General features: G+C 35.9%; 1 pseudogene; it reads left to right on the top strand.

Moving 5' to 3' along the window:
- Nucleotides 1–12,234: 12,234 nt before the first annotated feature.
- On the top strand, nucleotides 12,235–12,353 carry LOC120601357 (uncharacterized; annotated as a pseudogene).
- The last annotated feature ends 8,499 nt before the right edge of the window (nucleotides 12,354–20,852 follow it).

Genomic DNA, 20,852 nt, shown 5'->3' with positions numbered 1-20,852 from the left:
ACCAACTAAGTAACCAACTATTATTCCTTGAACATTTCCTATATTCTGGGCACTTTGCTAGGCTCTACAAATGTAAGAACAAAATGTGATCTCTGACCTTCACAGTTACAATCTAGTGCTGTCTAATCCTCTAAACCTGATCTATCTAATATAATGACCATGGCCACACATGATGATTGAGCATTTGAAAGGTGTCTGGTCCAAACCGAAGTATAACAAAAGTATAAAATACACACCAAATTTTGAGGGCGGCACACAAAAAATATAAAATATCTCAGTAAGAATTTTTATGGTGATTACACGTTTAAATCATGTTTGGATATATTGGGTTAAGTAAAATAAATTATTAAAATTAGTTTTACCAATATCTTTTTACTTTTTAAAAAAAGACTATTAGAAATTTTAAAACTATATATGGCTCGATACATTTCTGTTGGATAGTGCTACTCTAAACATATACATTGAAATTATCTGAAAAACTTGTTTAAATATAGATTTCATGTCCCACCCCAATCTATTGAATGAGATTATCTGGATAGTGGGATTGCAGACAAAAAAAGTGGTTTTGTAATAAATCTGATAAGACTGATGACTGAAAGTAACCTCACAGAGTAATCTGATCACAAATTCTGAACAGGGCAGTTCATGGTGATAGCCATGCCCCCAGGCACAGAGCTTCTTTAGTAAAAGGTTTATCTTTGCCTTAAGCAAGCTCTACCCACTGTCTTGTGCATCTAGGCTAACACACCTTTGAAACGCCTCTTCAGACAGTATAACCACCCTCAAGAAAGCACAAATCTTGATAACCATCCTGTAATCCAATCCCCACCTTGCTTTCTCCCACCTCCCTGTAGGTTCCCTCCTTAATCTCTAACTCATGAAAGAAACAGCAAAACTGTCATTTTCAGTTGCAGTTGAGATCTTGATTCCGGCTATGTTGTCAGATTTGGTTCAAATAAACTCTTATAACAATTCCCTACAGGTTTGGACATTTCTTATGCCAATAGAGTCCAGAAATAAGAATTTTCAACAAATGTTCTAGGTGATTCTTATGTACATGTAACTTTAAGAATCACTGGTCTTTGGACTAGTAAACCATGAGCCAGGAGCTATCCCTACTCCAAATAAAATTACTTTCATTATTTAGATGGATGATGGGGAAAAATAATTGACAGTTAAGAGAAGTTCCCTCCAGTGAGTCCAAAGGGGTTTCTGGCATGATCTCAATAAAGAGGAAACTAAACAAAACACTTGAACTTTAGCTGGGCAACTCACTGCACAATCATTCTCACATACATTATTTGATGTTATTATGCAGGTACTTTAACAGAAGAAGCAAGTGTAGGCTTGGTCTTAGACTGTCTTAACCACCTGGTTTTCTGACTTGATGAATCAAACTGAAAATAGAACTTAAAGACATAACTCTAACCTCATTTCGACCTTTCTGTGTCTACACATCAAATAAAAACAACCAACAGTTCTTCCACAAATATTGAGGTTCTACTGTGTACCAGGAAGTGTGTGAAGTGCTGGCTGTGGCTGAGACTGACTACTGGTTGCCTCTCAGTATCCACTCTGATTGTCTACCTTAGTCATAGATTTTTAGTGGGCCACATAGCCAACCAGAAACCAACTCTGATTTGGCTCTGTTTTCAATTGATTTTTGCTTAAGTAAACTCTTAAGAGTTTTAATATGTCTCGGTTTATCTTTTAACAGGATGAATCCAGGTGAAGGGAAAGGTATTGGGAGATCTAGTGGCTTGAGTACTGTTGGGGAGACACTCTCCTCTACCCTCAAGGTTCTTTCAGCTGGTCTAATTAAATGGACATGGGACAGATTTGCAAGAGAAAATAACTAAATTTAATACATACGTATGTATGGGAACCCCACATACATGAGAGAGTTAGTGATCCCACATGCACAAGAGATTCAGAGATAAGAAAGGGACATAGGTATAGAAGACATCCTGAACTGAGAATGAGGTAAAGTTCCTTAGTGGCTTCAAAGGGTCATTGCAGGATTTTAATGTCAGAATTCTCCTAAGCCTCTATTATCAGGGGGTACAGCCCTCCCCTGCTGTTGAAGGGAACAAGCTCATTTCTACAAAAAACTTTTCAATGTTACTTTCAAGGAAACAACCACAGAAAAATACCATATTTATTAATTCCTCATAATAAAAAAATACACATATTTTTTACCACTCCGATTTTCTTGGCTACAATGCAATTTTTGTCTCAGTTCATTATAACTACATACCATTTTTAAAAATGTTGTATAACATTTTTTTCATTGATTCAAAAAATATTTATATTTATTGGGCATTTATTATGTGTTTAGGATACAACAGTATCAAAGTCTATGATAATCTCTGCTCTCATGCATTTCATATTTCTTTCAAATATCATAACATACATTTTCTGTTATTATAGTTATTTAGACTAAGTGCAATGGATAAATACATTAATTACATGTAGCCCCTCATTTCTCATAACTGTTTCCCCATTTATGTGCTTTCTAGTTTTGATTCTTCTCCCTATTGTTGGATTAGGTAATTTAGTTGGTTTGTGATGAAGAGTATCGGAATATACCACCCCAAAATGTGCCTCTTTGGCATAAAGATTATTTTGAGTTGATTATTTTGAGAAACCGCAGACTCGCAAGAAACTCTGAAAAGAGAATAGAAGTTACTCTTTGTTAGGAAAATGTACACTTGTGAAGGAAATTTCCACTTGTGTCTCCCTGTCTGTATCAGGAAGAGAAAGTTGACTCTAAATCACCAGAGAACCTTGTCAATAGAGAAGGAAATCTGCATAACAAACCTGACCCTTCTTTATCTTTTCTTCATAACCTCCTATAACTGTCCTCCTCCCCTTCCCCCCAGAATCTTTCTTTTGTCTCTGATTGAAGATAGTATTTGAGGTGGTGGCTTGGGGCCATTTCTGAAATATACTCAGTTTTCCTTGGTATCAACTATGTGTATGTGAGGTATACATGTTAATAATTTTTTTCTCTTTTAATTTGTCTTTTATTACAAGAGTTCTCAGCCAAGAACTCAGAAGAGCAGAGGGAAAATTGTTTTCAGTAATTTACTATTTAAACTATATACATAAAGTAAATTTATTTTCCTACAATGTGGTAGGGTTTTTGTTGTTTGTTTCTTTAGAAAAAGTCCTGAAAGACCTTTCCAAAGGATTTGCACATAAAAGAATTTCTTCCTGTTGCTTTTAGAAATAAATAACTACTGAGCAAGAGAGAATCCTTTTTGAAATTTTCCATCTTCAAACATTACTTGAGAAATTTCAGTCCAATCTGATGGATTTTGCTTTTAGGTGACCTCTTCTGTCTGACTGAATGTAGAATTTTTTTTCCTTTAAGTGAGTTTGAGGATGTAGAGAAAATGACAATAAAGAGATAAAGACAAAATTTCCCAAAGCTGGTACAGACCGGAATTTTTACTTCTCTTTAATCTCTTTCTAGGAATAAATTAGCATTCTCGATAAAAGGTTTAAGTAATTCTAATAAACGATAATGGAAATAATAAGCTAATAAACTCCAATAATCTTCTGAAAGACTTAAATATTCATCCTGTCTTGTAAGAGTTTATTTGAGCCAATCCGATGACAACTGCCAGAAGCAAATATCTCAGTAGATTGGGAAAATGCCCTGGAAAATGGCAGTTTTACAGCTTATTTTGTAGATTAAAATCAAAGGAGACGGTAAGGAGGGTTACATGAAATTCATTAGTGGTAGATTAGGAAAGTGGGAGAATATTTAGGATGTATAAGAAGTTTAATATCATAACTTGTGGCCCAAGATTTGAATTTTTGCAGCCTGAGCTCCGAAGCTGCTCGCACAGCCTAACTTTGCCTTTTGGGGGTCCAGAACTGCCTGCAAAGCCAGCAGCCCCTCCTCCGTTGATTGTACTGTTTGATAAATTATACTCCTTGCATCATTGTTAACGAATACTCCTTCTACTATAGCTGTGTGATCAAGGACAGCTTTTTTTGTTCTACAGGTGTGGGCTGAAACTAGGACTTCATAAATGCTTAATCATGCGTTACCCATTGTTCTCACCTCACAACCTCACCTGCTTGATCACTGAGTCAGCTGACCGTTGAAAGTCTAGTTGCCCTCACCAATCAGAAAACAAATGCTGTAGGTTTATGGTCTTAGTTCTCCTAGCAACCCATCTCTTGGATCAACAACAGCTCTTTGCAACTTTTGCCTTTATAAACACTGCCCTAACCCTTTCATTTTGAAACATATCCTCCATTCCTAGCAGACTATGTTCCCCAGTTTGCGAATCGTTTCCTGGAGAAACTCTCTTTAAATTTCTTTGAAAAGGTATCTCTAGCTTTTTGTTTACATGAATGGTGATGAGTATGGGATTTCAAGTGGCTCCTCCCTCCGTAGGTGGAACTCACTACATCCCGCGTGCCCTGCACAGCCCTTGACATTCAAGTTGCATTCTACCACCCAGAGGAGCACGCATAGATGGGTGCTCTCAATCCTCCAGCTCCCACGCTTTTTGTAGAGGTCTGTGAGTTTTATTCTGACAGTTTATCCTTAAGGGAGGAAACCCTCTTCAAAGTTTTCAGGAAGAGACGCCTCCATAAGGAATCGCAAGACTTAGATTTGACCCATAAAGTTTCTGGCAAAAGCCTTTCTCAAAGTTACACAGGAAGGGACACTTTCACATAGTAATTCCGGTTCTAAAATGACCTCTGCTGGCCAGCTGCCATCCAGTGTCTCTACAAGATGTATGTTCAAACACTTGTGGTCTCAATAGTTGGAATCAGCTTAATCTCTGGACAAGAATTACACAGGACAATTAATTTTTTTTTTTTCTGGCCAATGCGGGTACCTTCGAAGTTTCCAAATTAATTTAGTTGAGATCCCAGTTCAAATGCCAAGGTTTTCAACACTGCTAAAGAAAACAGGAGGCTTTCTTTAATTGGCATTTTGAGGCCTCGAAATGAAACTAGGAGAAAACAGTTACCTCCCTCTAAGAAAATAATTTTAAACTTAAAAAATGCCTCCAGAGATGAGATGATAAGGCTCACATAAGCGACCCTCCTCCCTTCTTTCAAAATCCCTTGCAGCCTCTTCTCTTCAAAGCCTTTCAGAACCTCCTGGCGTCCGTCTGTTGCAGAAAAGTTGCCAAAATCAGACAGGTGAGAAACCAAGCAGCACTCAGAGAGTTGGAGAACTCAGGTTTAGGACACCCGCTGTCCCGGAGGAGCTAGTGCTCTGAAGATCTGGGCCCGGAGCTCAGTTGCAACAATGCTTATGTGGAACTTATTTGCAATGGGCTTATTGGTTCATTTGTCCTCAGCCAGTTACAAAGCACAGTAATTGCTAGGGGATACAGGCAGTTACATTTGTTGCTTAGATAGAACAAGCAAAAGGAAAGATGAGTCTTTAGTTAACTTCGAGTAAAGCCTATGCAGCAAGCATATCTACAGAAGCAGAACAAAGAGCTGATTAGCCTTTTGATCGAAAATTCCTCTTCACCTCCACCTAAACCTCAACTATCTGCAGCTCTGCAGGGTGTTCCCTGATGGATGAATTTTCATCAGGGAAAATTCTCATTCAATTTTGTGCTCTTTCATTTCCTTTTCTTATCTCTGCCTCTTAGCTATTTGTCATTTAAAAAAAAAAATGTGTGTGGAGGGAGGAGAGATTTCATAAGGAGAGGAATCCAAAACTCTTGGAGATAATAAAAGGCATTCTTTATTTGGGAAACAAAAGTTTCTAGAAGACAAATTAATTTCTAAATAAATTCTAAAAGGTACTTTGGCCATCTGAGCAGTTGCTTTTGAAATTTTATACTGTTGATGTTGTCTGAAACCTGACAAGATATTTTTAAAAATTTAATAACTCTATGTCCAGAAATTTGACAAATTAAAGGCTAATAGGATTTTCTAAGCCTGAGTAACTTTCAAGGTCTGCCAGATAACCCAAAATGTAAACACAGCCCTTAACTTCGTGAACAAGCCAAAGGAAAGAAAAACAACCGGAAAAGAAAGGTTTTAAAATATATATATAAGCAACTGAAAAGCTCCCTTGCTTAAGCAGCCCCCTTACCTCACCCACCTTAAAAATTGTTTATCAAGGACAAATAAAAATCTTAAAACTTTAGCCACCTGAATGAATAACTTATTCCAAGTGTTATAAATTAATGGGTTTTTCTCTTTTACATTATATATCTGTCTCATTGCTAAACTTTTTAGATTGAAACTATTACATATCTATCTGTGTCTGCCTATATATGTATATGTATAATTACCTCCAGAGGAAATTATTAAAATTGGTTTATATAAAGAGCCCTGTTTAATTGGCTTAAAGAAATTAAGCATTTGTATAGATTAAGAACTACTAACAGAAATTAACTTAAATGTTTTTCAGGATCATGTGATCTGGAAAAACATTTAAGATTGAAACTAAGTTTAATTAAAACAGATATGTCTCTAAATTTAACGTCTAATATAATACTTTGTTTTTATCTAGGTTTACAAAAAAAAAGTTCATGTTATCTCTGTTACAGGATTTGTCAACAAGACAATAGTTATAATAATTGGCTCTGTCTAATGTCTCAAAATTTTCATAAGTAGTTGAAATATAATTATTAGGAATTAATAAATTAAAAGGTAAAAATGATTGAATATCTAGATCTATTTCCAAATAAGATGAAGTCCTGAAACATTGGTAAGTGAATCTAAGTTTACCTACGTTAGGCTTCTTAATACAAAAATATCTAAAGATGTTTGAGGTCTATTAATAAAAATATCTTATGCTATATTAAGAAAATACATGTTTTTAAAAAATTATAAAATGTATTTACCAAAGAGACTATGTTCCTAGAGATTATGAGATGTATTCCTAAATTTGCCAATCTAATGAATGCTTTTGGTTGTCACAAAAATTAAGGTTTTTATGGGTTAAATATTCTAATTAATATGAAAGAAATTGATATATGTCTTCAGTAAAAATAATGGTATAAGATATGGAGAAATATTTTCATTAGGGGAAATAGAAATGATTTTGTCCTGGTTATTTCAGAATGGGAAGAGAGAAAGTGAGAATTTACATCTTACAATTAAATTATTATTATTAAGGTTAAAAAATTAATTAAGCTTTAATAGCAATGATCTGGTTATGCAAAACTAAAACTTAATGTTATTGCTCTGTTAAAAGAATGAAATTTTTCTTGTATTATTAGTAGCTTTTAATAAGAGATCACAAAGGAAAAACAAAGATATCGGATTTTATTAAAATGATTTCCTGTACTCTTTAACATAGGGTCTTCCATTGCTTAAGTAAACTGAGTCTTCTTAATATTCAAATAACTAAATTTTGCTTATAACTATTTAACTTTTTATATTTGCCTACAAAGTCTTTGCCATGATAGATATGAATACCTTCAATATTGTTCCATAATACACTATGATTTTATTTGATCAAATGTTTTAGAACTTTTGATATGTTTGACAAGCTTCCCAAGATTCAAAAAATAGAGTCATTTTCTTGACCTTTGTGATTTTTTAAGAACTTTGGAGTTTTTCAGAAGGATCCCTGAAACACCCCTTTGGTTCTTCTTAATTTTGGCTCCAACCCACTTGGTAAACATAAATTTTCTCCTTTTGAAATAATAACAGGAAGACCTATGCATTTGACCAAAGGACCTTATCCACCAACTCTTATAAAAGGAGACCTTTTATATTATTGTCAAGAATTAATTAATATCTTGCAGAATAACTCTAAGCTCATTAAAAGAGTCCTTCTACAGTGCTCCCAGGAGATAAAGATCAGCTTCTCTATTTGTAACTGGTAGATTTTGTCTATTGGCAAAGACATCAACTCAGACTCCCTCCAGCCTCATTGGAAAGGATCTCATCAGATACTTTTAAACAATCCTTGTGTTGCCAAATTACAAGGTATTGACTCTTAGATTCATCTTTCTTAGCAAAGAAGGCTGACTCCAGAAGAACATTGGACCTCAGAACCCATCTCTGACACCAGACTATGCCTAACAAAGTCATTACCAGGACGAGAAACAAGCATTTCTTCAGGATAAGAAATAGACATCTTAATAAAGAAACTGACACCTGATACCTAAATGTTCACCAGAACACCTAACTGTAATAATTTTTCTTTTACTCTATTCCTTACTGTTTTTACCATCTTTTAGTTAGCCAACTAACCTTCTTTCAAGATCCTCTGCAAATAGCCTGGGTTCTCTGGTTTTTTCCCTGATAAAAGTTCACTCTGCCTTTCCCACTTTCTTTACCATTTAAATGCTCACTTCTTACAATGACAACTAAAACAAGCATCTTTTTCTTCTTATCCTTTTTTATAACCATTTACACTTAGAAACATAATGTCTTGACAAAGCTCTCCCAAAGTGCAGCTAAAGGAGGCAACCTCTATGTCACCAAATCCCTCAATCAAGGGAAGACCAATGTTTATCATTAGTTGTTCACTCCTGTTACCAATTTTGCAAACCTAGGCCTCCTTGGTCCTCTCATTATATACTTCAAAAATGTATTTAGTGAAAAAAGAAAAACAGAAACATGACCAATTTGTGTAGAATTTATCTATCTATTAGATATCAAGCAGATGAATTCTAGCCAGCACGCACAGAAGCCCACCCTAGATTAGGGGAAATTCTTTCTGTTATACCTATGAATCAGTTTATAAATGAGACTACTCTTGGAGGGATACTTGTGTACCAGCTGGGTTTACTTTTGTTTGTGGAATTGGACTAGACCCTCCAACTAAGGGATAAGCACTCTGGTGTCTTGACAGCTGGAAACTAGAAGGGCTTTGCCTATTGTACAATTGATTATTCCTATATCTGTTCATAGAAACACTCTATCATTTTCTAAGGGACATCATTTTAGCAGTCCCATTCAATCAGACTAGAAACAGATTGTTGGATCCTAAAGAGAAATGCTGTCTGGCTATAGTGATGGCAAAGGACAAAGCATTTTCAGTATACTAATCCCCAGTGCAGAAGTATCTATCGACAGAGAGAAGATCAGAAACTTACCTGCTACTGTAGGTCAAACAGCTGAAGAAACAGCTAAAGCCATTTCTGCCCAGCAGAAATCCCTAGACCCCCCTGCTTGGGTAATTTTAGACAATCGTGTGGCCCTAGCCTACCTGCTGGCTAAACAAGGTAGAATCTGCACTGTTGTCTGTACTACTTGCTGTACGTATATCAATACCTCTGGAGAAGTACAAACCCGATTAAAAAAAAAAAGTTCAAGGAGCCAAATGGCTACAGAAAATAGGAAAGAATGACCCATTACATGACTTATTTAGCTGGTTACCTTCCAGAAAAGGAAATTGATTCCAATCCATATTACAAATTATTATCATGATATCCATAGGGTTACTGATCATGTTTATAGCACTTAAGTTTATGGTCTACTGCTTTTCTCATTGTTCGAAATCAATTGTAAAGACTAAAATTAGGTAGCACATAGAATAGAAATGATTAATCAGGATACTGCATTTGTTTAACTTTTGTAATCCTGAATAAGTATATATTCTCTTACGCTTTAACTATCGCTTTTGCTGAAAGCCATGTTCTGCTACTCTAATTTCTTACATCCTAGTTACCCAGCCTTTACAGACTTTGGTCACTGGGGTTAAAACCCCTATGAAACTTTAGTTTCTTTTCCCTCCTCTATGCGATAAGAGGGACTCAGAGCAGGAAGTCATACCATTCTGACAATGACAATGGGACTCAAGAGAGAACTGGAGTCATCACTGGATTCATCAGCACTGATGCATCCTATGCAAAGGGAGAAAGGAGGATTCATAAGAACTCCAATATCAGAACTTGTGGCCCAAAATTTGGATTTTTGCAGCTTGAGCTCTGAAGCTGCTAGCAGAGCATAACTAGGCTCTTTGGAGCTCTGGAACTGCCTGCAGGGCCTGCAGCCCCACTGGTGCTGATCGTACTGAAGGAAGCCAAAGTTTGCCATCCTATCTTTTTTGATATATTGATTTTAAGGTGTTTATTAAGAAACAAACTCAGAAAGAAACTTCAACCCGCCCCCTTTCTGCCCAAGGGATTCAGATAGAAAAACCTACTTCAGAAAGGAAACCTTAGGATGATCGCCTTAGCCTAATACGAATTAAGTATGATAAACAAGAGTGCTCAGGCAGGGGCCTGTTAACTAGATACCCCTGTGTCTCATTGTTTCTGAGTTGCCTAGCAAGAATTTTCCTTGTCTGTATGTTCCGCTCTTCCCTAACTACCTGTAAATCACCCATTCTTACTTCTGAAAGCCAATACTACACCCCCTACCCCTTTCTCCTTTGCCCTCAAATGTCATATATACCTAATGTTGCCTCTTTGTCTTTGCAATTTTCATGCTTATGTGAATTCCCCATGTAAATATAGTAAACATTTGATTTTCTCCTGTTAATAATCTGTTTCTGTTCGTTTGATTATTAACCTAGCTAGAAGCACTTAGAAGATGGGAGGAAAACTATTAATATTTTTTTTAGCCCCCACAATAATGTTAGATAAGTTGTACTTCTTATAGTCGTTAAATAATACTCCTTGTTCTATAATCGTGTGATCAAAGACAGTGTTTTTGTTCTACAGGCATGAGCTGAAACTAGGACTTCATAAATGCGTAATCATGTGTTACCCCTTGTTCTCACCTCACAACCCCACCTCTTGATCACTGAGTCAGCTGACCATTGAAAGTCCAATTGCCCCACAAATCAGAAAACAAATGCTGTAAGTATACGGTCTTGTTTCCCCTAGCAACCCATCTCTAATCAGTAGTTCCTTGCAACTTTTGCCTTTATAAACCTTGCCCTTCATTTTGGAATGTATTCTTGATTTATCTTGGTTTATAATGAGGACTACATTTCTCAGTATCCAAATCGTTACCTGGATAAACTCTCTTTAAATTTCTTTGAAAAGGTATCTCCAGGTTTTTGTTTTCAGAACAAAGCAGGAAAATCTCAGATTGGATAAAAACCAAAATGGAGAAACATCATCCTTCTTTTACATTGGTGGGCACAGGATAGTTAATGTTTATAGAACGTAGAGATGGTACGTGGGCAACGACATAACAGCATGGTCTCATGCTCTGTTGCTGGCAATTGTGCCTTCGAGGGATCTGGAAAAGAAAAGTACTCTGGTATTTCAAAGGTATGTTATCTTAGATGCATAAAAAAGACAATAGACAATTGCAAAGGTAAAGATTGACCTTTATCAAGGAAGCTACAGGCCCAGGAGGTGACTACCCACCATGATCTGATTTTAGTTAGGAATTTTTATGTTTAGACCACCCTGTCAGGTTACTTTCAGTCACTGAGTTTATAAGGCCTACATGAATGCCTCCTTTTGTCAGGTTTAGTATGTGGCCCCTTTTTTATCCATGATCCAATCTGTGGACTATCAATGAATATTCTGATGATCTTTGAGCATTCTTTTTTCCTCTTATCTAATCTAAGGATGATTAAATGATTGTTTAACCATTCTCTTTTCTGATAGAATCTCACTACCAAGCGTAAATCTTTGATATATTTAGATCAATTCCTTTGTGACAAATGTAAACAAAAGTGGTCATAGATATTCATAACTAAATTACCAGAAAAAAATTAAGAAAGCAAAGATCAAAAGAAGGTTGAAAGTAAGGACCAAATAAAGATATAACAAATTTTAACTTGTTGAAAATTAAAAAAAAAAATTAAGGTAATAATATTGATAAATTCAAAATCTTGTAATTTGGAGGAAAAAGGAAAAATACAAAAACTTATTTTTCCAGAATTCTTTAGTTAAAATAGAACTTATCTAGAAAGAGATATATAGCAAAAGGCTTCAATGTGCTCTTTTACCAAAAATTCCAATGCTAAGGCTATATCCTAAGAAAAATAACCAGAGTTGTCAAAAAGATTGATGTACAAGAATATGTGTTTTAATATTATTTATAAAACATAGTGAAAATTTAGAAACAATTAAAATGTTCCACAGGAGTAGAATTTATTTATTCACCAATAAATATTTCTTTAGTACCTATTGTGTATTGAGAAATGCTGAGTATAGAGATTCTCAAATAAATACATTATGATAAATGCATGTTATCTATTATGCAGTCATTGAAACTGATTTACTAATTTATCAATATATATTAAAATGAATAAATTTTTTCATTCAGCAATTCTACTTTGAAAAAATACACCTTAAAGAAACAATCCGAGTCTACAGCCATGCCACCCTGAATGTGTCCAATCTTGTCTGATCTTGGAAGCTAAGCAGGGTCAGGCCTCATTAGTACTTTGATGGGAAACCACATAGGAATATCAGGTTCTGTAGGCGACAAAAAAAAAAGAAAAAAAAAGAAATAATCTGAAATGAACACAAAGGTTTATGTAAAAAGAGCTCTATTTAATAGTACAAATTTTACTTTTACTTATTGTAATAAAAATGTGTCTATGAAAAGGGATCATATGATACCTCCATATAACAGAAGTAGAAATTTGTTTAATGGCATATAATTCATTTTGTGGTTTTTTGTTTGTTTGTTTTCTTTTTATGGTATGAGGCAGGAGCTCAAATTTATTCTATTTTATGTGAATGTCCAATTTTACCAGCAACATTTGTTGGAAAATCTATGTTTTTTTCATTTGAATTGTTTTGGCACCCTTGTCAAAAATTGATTGTTACTGTAAAAGTTTATTTCTGGACTGTCAGTATTATTTCAATGATCTCTATGTCTATCTTTATGCCAGTACCACACTATCTTGATTGTGATATCCAAGACCTAAATATAAGAGCTAAAACTATAGAACAGTTAGAAGAAAATATAGGGATAAATTTTTGTGACCTTGGATTAGGTAAAGACTTCATAGATGTGACATTAAAATTACCAGCAACGACTACAAAAAATAGATAATCTCCCAAACTAAAAACATTTGTGCTACAATGGACACATCCAGAAAGGGAAAAGATAACTTATAGAATGGGAGAAAATATTTGTAAATCATACATCAGAGAATATGTATTCAAAATATATAAAGAACTTTTATGACTCAATAATAAAAAGACAAATAATTCAATTTTAAAAAATAGGCAAAGGACCTGAAAGATATTTTTCCAAAGAACATATACAAATGGCCAATAAGTACATGAAAAGATACTCCATCATTATCTATCAGGGAAATGCAAATCAAAACCACACACATGCACTAGGATGGCTATAATCAAAAAGATAAATAATAATTTTTGGCAATGATGTGGAGAAATTGAATTCCTCACACATTGTTGTTGAGACTGTAAAATGACCCAATTCCTTTGAAAAACTGTCTGGCAATAGTTCCTCAAATTGTTAAACATAGAGTTACCACATGACCCAGCAATTTCACTCTTAGGTATCTATCAAGATAAATGAAAACGTATGTCCACACAAAAACTCATGAACAAATATTCATAGCAGCATTATTCTTAATAACCACAAAATGGAAACTACCCAAATGTGATGAACAGATAGAGTATAGTATATCCATACAATGGAATATTATTTTTCGATAAAAAGAAATGAAGTGCTGGTATATGCTACGGTGTAGAAAAACTTGAAAACATCACGCTAAAAGAAGCCAGTCACAAAAGACCATATAATAATTCCTTCTACATAAATTGTTGGCAAATCTATAAAGACAGAAAGTGTATTAGTAATCGCCAACTCTGGTGGGACTGAGGAAAATGGCTACTAAAAGTGAAACTGAAGGTACCTGTGACTTTGATTAAATTTAGTTTTAAATCCTAGCTCTAGAAATCATATCCCTCTCCTCCTCTTTCTACATCCCTCAGAGACCTAGCCTTTCCCCCAGATAATCAGTTACACCCAAGGCAGCAGGAGACAGCAGCCTGGACCTGACTAATGGCCACAAGGCCCAGACCTCTGGCAGGCTAAAGATAATATCGTGACCTAAGTTATGTTTCAGCTCCTGAGCTCCAAGGTGGACTGGCCCCCTGGCTACTTTCCCATTAAACCAGAGGGATGCTGGAACTGACCTCAGAGCTGTCCTCAAGACCTGAAGAAATGATTTATTACTCTTACTTCTCTTCCAATCAATCAGCTCCCAGCATAACCCTGAACTCCCTAACGCATGGTGTCCTGTGATTTTGTCCTATATAATCTATAACCTGCATGCCATTGGGAAGTCGGAAGTTCTCCACCTTTGTATTGGGCAATTCAATTTTAAACTATTTTTCTTTCTATACTGCAAACTCCTGCTTTTATATTTCTTTGGGTTAGCATGCACAGGCAGATGGACTCAAAAACAAAAATCAAACAAAACAAAACCAAAACATTGGGGTCCCAGTAACAAAAGGCACTGTGTTTCTCTTTGGGTTGATGAAAGTGTTCTATACTTAGATTGTGGTAATGGCTGCACAATTCTGTAAATACATTAAAAGCCACTGAATTGTAAATTTTAAGTGGGTCACTTATAGAGTATGTGAATTATATCTGAATGAAGCTGTGTAAAATGTAATCAAAAACTTTTTTAAAAGAGTGAGTCAATTGCCACCCTCCTCTTAGCAATCATCCAAAACAGGAAGTTGACAAATTAATAAATTTTATGTATTTTTTTGACATGAAAAAGCACAGACTGATCTGAACTTTAGCAGCCTTCTCCATTCCATGTTCCAATACCTACTAATCAGATTTGATATTCAAGAGGATTTTTTTCGCCAGCTCAGCTACATATTCTTAAATATACCAAAAAAAAAAAAAAAGTAACGTGGAAAAATGTTCACTGTGATGGTATCTCTGGATAAAGTTTTTTTTTTCTTTTAACTTTCCTAATTTTCCATTTTGAGCAGCATGTATTACTTTATAATCAATAAAAACTCTTATAAACTTATTTCAAACATTTTTAATAGAAAATAACAGAATTTGTCATTGTTTACTGAGGAAAAGTTTTCTGTGTCTGTGATGCCTACTGAACAATCTTCCTTCTAAATATTCCTATCGCAAGGATTAAACCTGGTCATTGGAGTAGACAGTGTTGACCCCTAAGAGTTACCTCAAAATAAACCACTTGGGCATGAGGATTATAGAGCTGAAGGCAATTGAGAACCAACAGGAGCAGTAAAAGTCCTCTGTTCTCCTCTCATCTGCCTAAAAGCAGGGCAAAATTTTCCCTTTGAGGAAAGGGCATCCGCTGTCACCAGGTAGAGAAGTATAACTCTTATCATTGAAGACAAGAGAGCTAAGACCAAGATGAGCTGGTATCAACAGACCTTACTAAAATAGCCCTTATCTTCTCTTCCTTCCTCCATAAATTTCCTCGTCGCTTCCCCACAATTTATCATCCCTTGAAGTCCAAACTCCCTTTGTTTTGTTAAAACGAATACAATCCCGAGTCTAACCACTTCTTTGAGTTTTACTTCTTTCCTGTGAACTCATATGCATGTAAATATTAATAAAAATTGTTGCTTTTTCTCTTGTTAATCTTTCTTTTGTCGGTTTAATTTGCATTACGCCGATAATGAACACAGGAGGGTGGAGGAAAAATTTTTCCTCCTCGACAGACCCTTACATTTTTTCAATTTTTTAATATTTAGTTGTATTTGCATAAAAATTTTTAAGAACTAAATTTTATCAATATTGCTTTTTATGACTTGTATTTGTCCAATATTGTGTAAAATTCAGTGGGTTTTTATGGGTGCCTTTTCTCTCTCAACTAGATTCTCAGATTAAGGGAATGACTATGTCATATAATGTATTATGGATACTCTACTTCCCCTAGAATAGTCCATTGCACAATGTAAGTAATCAATACGCTTTTCAATCTTTTTATTATAAAACTTTTTTATAACAAAACTTTTTAATAACTTTTTTGTAACAGAAAAGCGTGCATTGTAGGTTGCTTTCTATAAATGTCTTCAACAACTGTTGTGTTCTTAGATACTAATCTAGATATTTATAGCTCATTTTGACGTGAAAAAGCACAGACTGATCTATAGCTCATTCTTTGCCATATCACCATGTTTATAAATTACCTTTTGGTTTTTATAGGTATTTTTAAATTGCCTTCAAAATTCTGTTCTTTTACAAAAGTCTTCCTATATTCTTTTTAAAAAATGACATACTTAAATTGCAAATGTGTCTTCATTTATGGTAAGTCTTTCTTATATCTTATCTTTCCATATCTCATTTACTCAAGTCTGGATTAAAGTAAACGCTTCTGATTTCTTCCTTTAGCAAAATAATTTTACAGCTGTTTAAGTCAAAAGCAAACTTTCTTTTTTAAATTCTACATTGATCTTATGGAATGAATTTAATATTAATCAAATGTCTTTAAGCAAACATTCCTCATCATTAAAATATGCTGTCCGAAATCTTAACTGTCCTTGGTAAAACCCGCCACATATGAAAAAGATTACCTTTCATCCTGCCTTCGCACTCTCTGATAATTTGTTGAGATGAGGAGTACAATGTGAGGTAATCCTACACTCTCTCTCACTTGGCTGAGAGAAAGGCTAACTCTTACAGGTTTCATGTAAACTATCAGACCAAGATACAGTAGAATGTTTTTAATCACTTCTTATCTCATTTTCCTCTTTATTTTTCTTTTTCTCTCCACCACACTAGTTTATCCCCATCCATTCCTTCCACCAAACTATCAGCAGATCAAGAGCCAACCATACAACTTCTCTGTATAAAAGTTTTTAATGAATTATCATTGCCTGGATAAAGCCTAATGTGAAAACTGAAAGAAGGCATGTGATGAAGAAGAGGATCTTGACTAATGGCTGGTTTGTCAAGATGATGTTTTCTTTGCTGAAGTCATCACTTTTGTGCTGGGTCTTCATTGGAATTAATTTTGCCAATTTGCCCAGAGCCTGGGCTCACTAAAGTAACAGAGATTGATATGTAAACGACGATGCCTATAGATTTAACTACACTGAGAAATTTAACTGGCAAGAGGACTGGCTAGTCTGATCTGCTCCTTGTTGAATTCTTAGAAAGAAAGGTGCGAGAATCTATACTATAATTGAAATTATGCTACTTAGCCTCAGGGCCAGAAGTGCTATGTTTTAAGTACCTGTTGACATTCGGTTTGATATTTCAGCAACAGATTCATACTGCATGTTGAATCCTTAACTACAGTGGTCCAGAATACTTCCTAATGGGCCATTAAATAGCCATTCTTCAGACAGATCCATCCTTTATATACGCCGATATTATTGATAAGATAAAAGCCACAATCTTACTTTTCTTGCTTCTGGACTAGAAAACATTTTATCCGTAAGGCACCTTTGGCACATATCTGTTATCATACATCTCATTGTATATCGTAATTCTACTCTCTGCATCTCAGATTGATTTGGTTTTGTTCAAGCCTACAATGATATGATAGTAAAAAGATTGTATATAACCAAGATCAGCATAATATGTGGGGCCCAGGGCAAGATGAAAAGTTGGAGAACTTTGTTTAAAAATTATTAAGAATTTCAAGACAGTGACAGCAGAGCATCAGACCAAGTAAAGGGCCCTTCTCAGTCCAGGGCCTTGAGCTCATGTCACACACCAATGAAGTCAGCCTACAGGTAACAATCTTCTAATGCAAGAGTCAGCCAACTACCACCCACAGTCCAAATCTAGTAGCTCCCTATTTCTGTTAAGTAAAGTTGTATTGGAATGTAGCTACGCCTATTGGTATTGTCTATCGTCTCTTTTGCTCTGCAATAGCAGAGTTCTAGCCGTGCTACAGTGATCATATGGCCCACAGACAAATATTTACTATCCACCCCTTTCGGATAGTAAGTGAGTTTGCTGACTCATGCTCTAGTGTCTGATCTGTCAGTTCTTGCCCCATACTTGCTATTCAAAATGGGCATTCAGTTTGATTCATTCTCCTCCTAAGAAGCCATGTCAAACCCATGCGGGGACTGCAGCTATAAATCAGATGAATCTGGGGATTATCGACCCACTCAAAATCCACAGACTGAAGTGCCACAAGTTTCTACGATACCGTAGGACAGAAACACCCATACGTTCTCCATGGAGAAGCCCGTGAAGCTATCTAATCTCTTCTACCCAGATTTCTTGGATGCCTAGGATTTCTCACCAGCACTACCACAAAGCCATATACCATTCCAACTCTCAGTCAGAGGACCAGCATTTGCCTGGAGTTTTGTGTGTCCATTTCATGAGGCACTGGGCTCAACAACTGTTCTTCGGCTTGAAATAAAAACTTTGAAATCCTCTGGCTCCATCTCTGGCAGATCTACCCCCGACAATGATTCCCCTGAATAAGGTGCCCATACAATCTTAATATCTGGGCTTAGGCCCCTGTACAGAACTTCAGAGCATCTGGAATTTTCCTCTACATGCTAGTCATCTAGTTAGCCTGTCACAGTTCCTTAGATGCTGGTAGAAGACACAATACTGGTGGAAGACATGAATGCTATGTAAGAAATGAAGGACATTTTATTACTCACAGCAAGAGCAGGAGCCAAAGGAACAGCATTTTTGCACCATTTTCCCAAGCCCCATTTCCCACAGGGTGACATAAGGAAGGGCCAATTTACACCCTGCAGTAGATTCTTTCAAAGGAAAGCCACCTTTAGCTTTGAGAACGAGAATTTTTTAAACAATGCACTATAATACTATAGATGTTCCCCTTATTCACGGGGAATATGCCCCAAGACTCCCAGTGGATGCTTAAAACCGTGGATGGTACCGAACCTTACATATACAACATTTTTTCCTATACGTACATACCAATGATAAAGTTTAATGTTTTTTCCAGACTAACTAAGCACTTAGCATGTACTATGGCCTTAACTTTTGCAGCTCGAGATGTGGCAGCAAAACGAGGACTAATTTCTTTTTCCTTCACCATTTCATGGATTCATTCTTAGTGGAGATCTTAGCAGCCTCGGCATACGATTTTTTCTCTCTCCTTATTAAGTCAAGAATGTTAATCTTTTCTTTGGCTTCTCTTTGGCATGTCTGAATTGCCAGCATCACTACTGCTCGTGTTCACTTGATCTGATAACTAAGTGACTAATGCGTGGGGAGTGTATATAGGCTGATATGCTCGACAAAGAGATGATTTATGTCCCGAGGGGGAGGAAGCAGGACAGCACGAGATTTCATCAGGCTACTCAGAACGGTGTGCAATATAAAACCATGAATTATTTGTTTGGGGAATTTTCCATTTAACATTTTTGGACCAAAGCTGACTGCGCATAGCTGAAACCACGGAAAAAACGAAACCGCGGATAAGGGGAAGGGACTACTGTACAAGCACACGTGCCCTTAGCCCTCTAGAAGGAAGGAAGTGTTATCTTTATCACACCCGACAGTAAGCAAATCTATCCATCGCTCTGAAGGAAGACGCTGTCTCTATCTTCCAAGGCCATTTGCTACAAAAACATCCTTGAAAATACAGTTGAGAACAAAGGGCAATCGGTGCCCTGGTTGCAAGTTGTGCAGAAATGCAAAAAACTCCTGGAGAATTGTCTCAGCAGCCCTCACTTGAATTTGTTCTTTTACAGTGGCTCCTCCCTCCTATTCCCACCCCCGAAGGAACACATGAGTAGCTTTTTCCTGTGAGCAAGTTGGAATTTTGCTACTGTCTTCTCCCAGGTTTGATTCCTTCTTTTTCTAGTTCTCAGCTTAATTGTTGGCACTTTAGAGAAATATATCCCACACACCCTATTGCCCCAACACCAACACGGAGCTAAATGCTCTCTCCTGTTTTGTGACTTTTCAAGTAGAATTGTAGCAATTGTTGTCTGTGTGTAACTAAACAACCTTGGTACCAAGATATGTTTAAAGCACTTAACCACTCCCCCCATGCACAGTGTTCTTCAAAATTTCCTGAAGTTGTGTGTGTGTGTGTGTGTGTGTGTGATGGTACAAAAAATTACGTTATGCAAATGAGAGGACAAATAAGAGTGAATAAAAGGGAACAGGAAGAGGAATCAGGAACTGACTCAAAACAAAAACACCATCCGGAGGAAACAGGATAAGCCTGTCCAGACACTGGAAATTATAGAGGAAGGAAAAGCAATTACTACAACAGATGGACGGAAGCAGAGCAACTAACAGAGGTGGAGCCATGTTTATTTGAGAAAGTGTGTCCGGAGATTTGAGGGCTGAATAGAATTTGTGCTCATTCCTCATAGTTCCTGGATCTGTAATGATAGATACTCATAGAGACTTAACGGGCATGGATGAACTCCTGTAAACAATCAAGATGTTTCCTAAACCTGTAATTCTCTGTCACTTCTGACTTCCTTTCTTTTTATGTATGCGTATGTTTTTATTTTAATGGATACTAACTTGATTTATTCATTTCCCACTTGCCAGAATATTTGAATTCCTAGACAATTGTCTAAGTTTATGGAGATGATTGGAAAGTATATTAAAACCAGTTCTGTCCCAGAAAATATGGGACAGATGGCTGTGGGGCATTAAAAAAAGAGAACTGTTAAGCCTAAATGCAGTATCTTATTGTCTGCTGTATTTTTCAAAAGCTCGCAGAGCGAGGCATACGTTATTGTTTCATCTCTCATGATATAACTAAATTCCTTCAAACACATACAATTAAAAAATAATCCGCTCTTGAGTAAATTGCACATACATGAATAAAAATGCAATCTCTTTTAGATGAGTTTTGTGTTTCCCAGCTGTCCACAAGATTATTATGTATATTAAATTATATACTCTCTACTCTGCATTTCATCAGAGCTACAAAGGAAAAGATTTAGCCATTTTAAAATTTCTTACTAAAGTAAAGCCCTCACTAATTATTCATCAGCTTTCAAAACTTTACAACTGTTCAATCTTTTGAG

This window comes from Pteropus medius, unplaced genomic scaffold (genome assembly GCF_902729225.1).
Source record: "Pteropus medius unplaced genomic scaffold, Ma_sr-lr_union100, whole genome shotgun sequence".
Classification (NCBI taxonomy): Eukaryota; Metazoa; Chordata; class Mammalia; order Chiroptera; family Pteropodidae; genus Pteropus; species Pteropus medius.
Note: the sequence above shows the minus strand (reverse complement) of the source record. Positions and strands in the feature narration are given on the sequence as shown.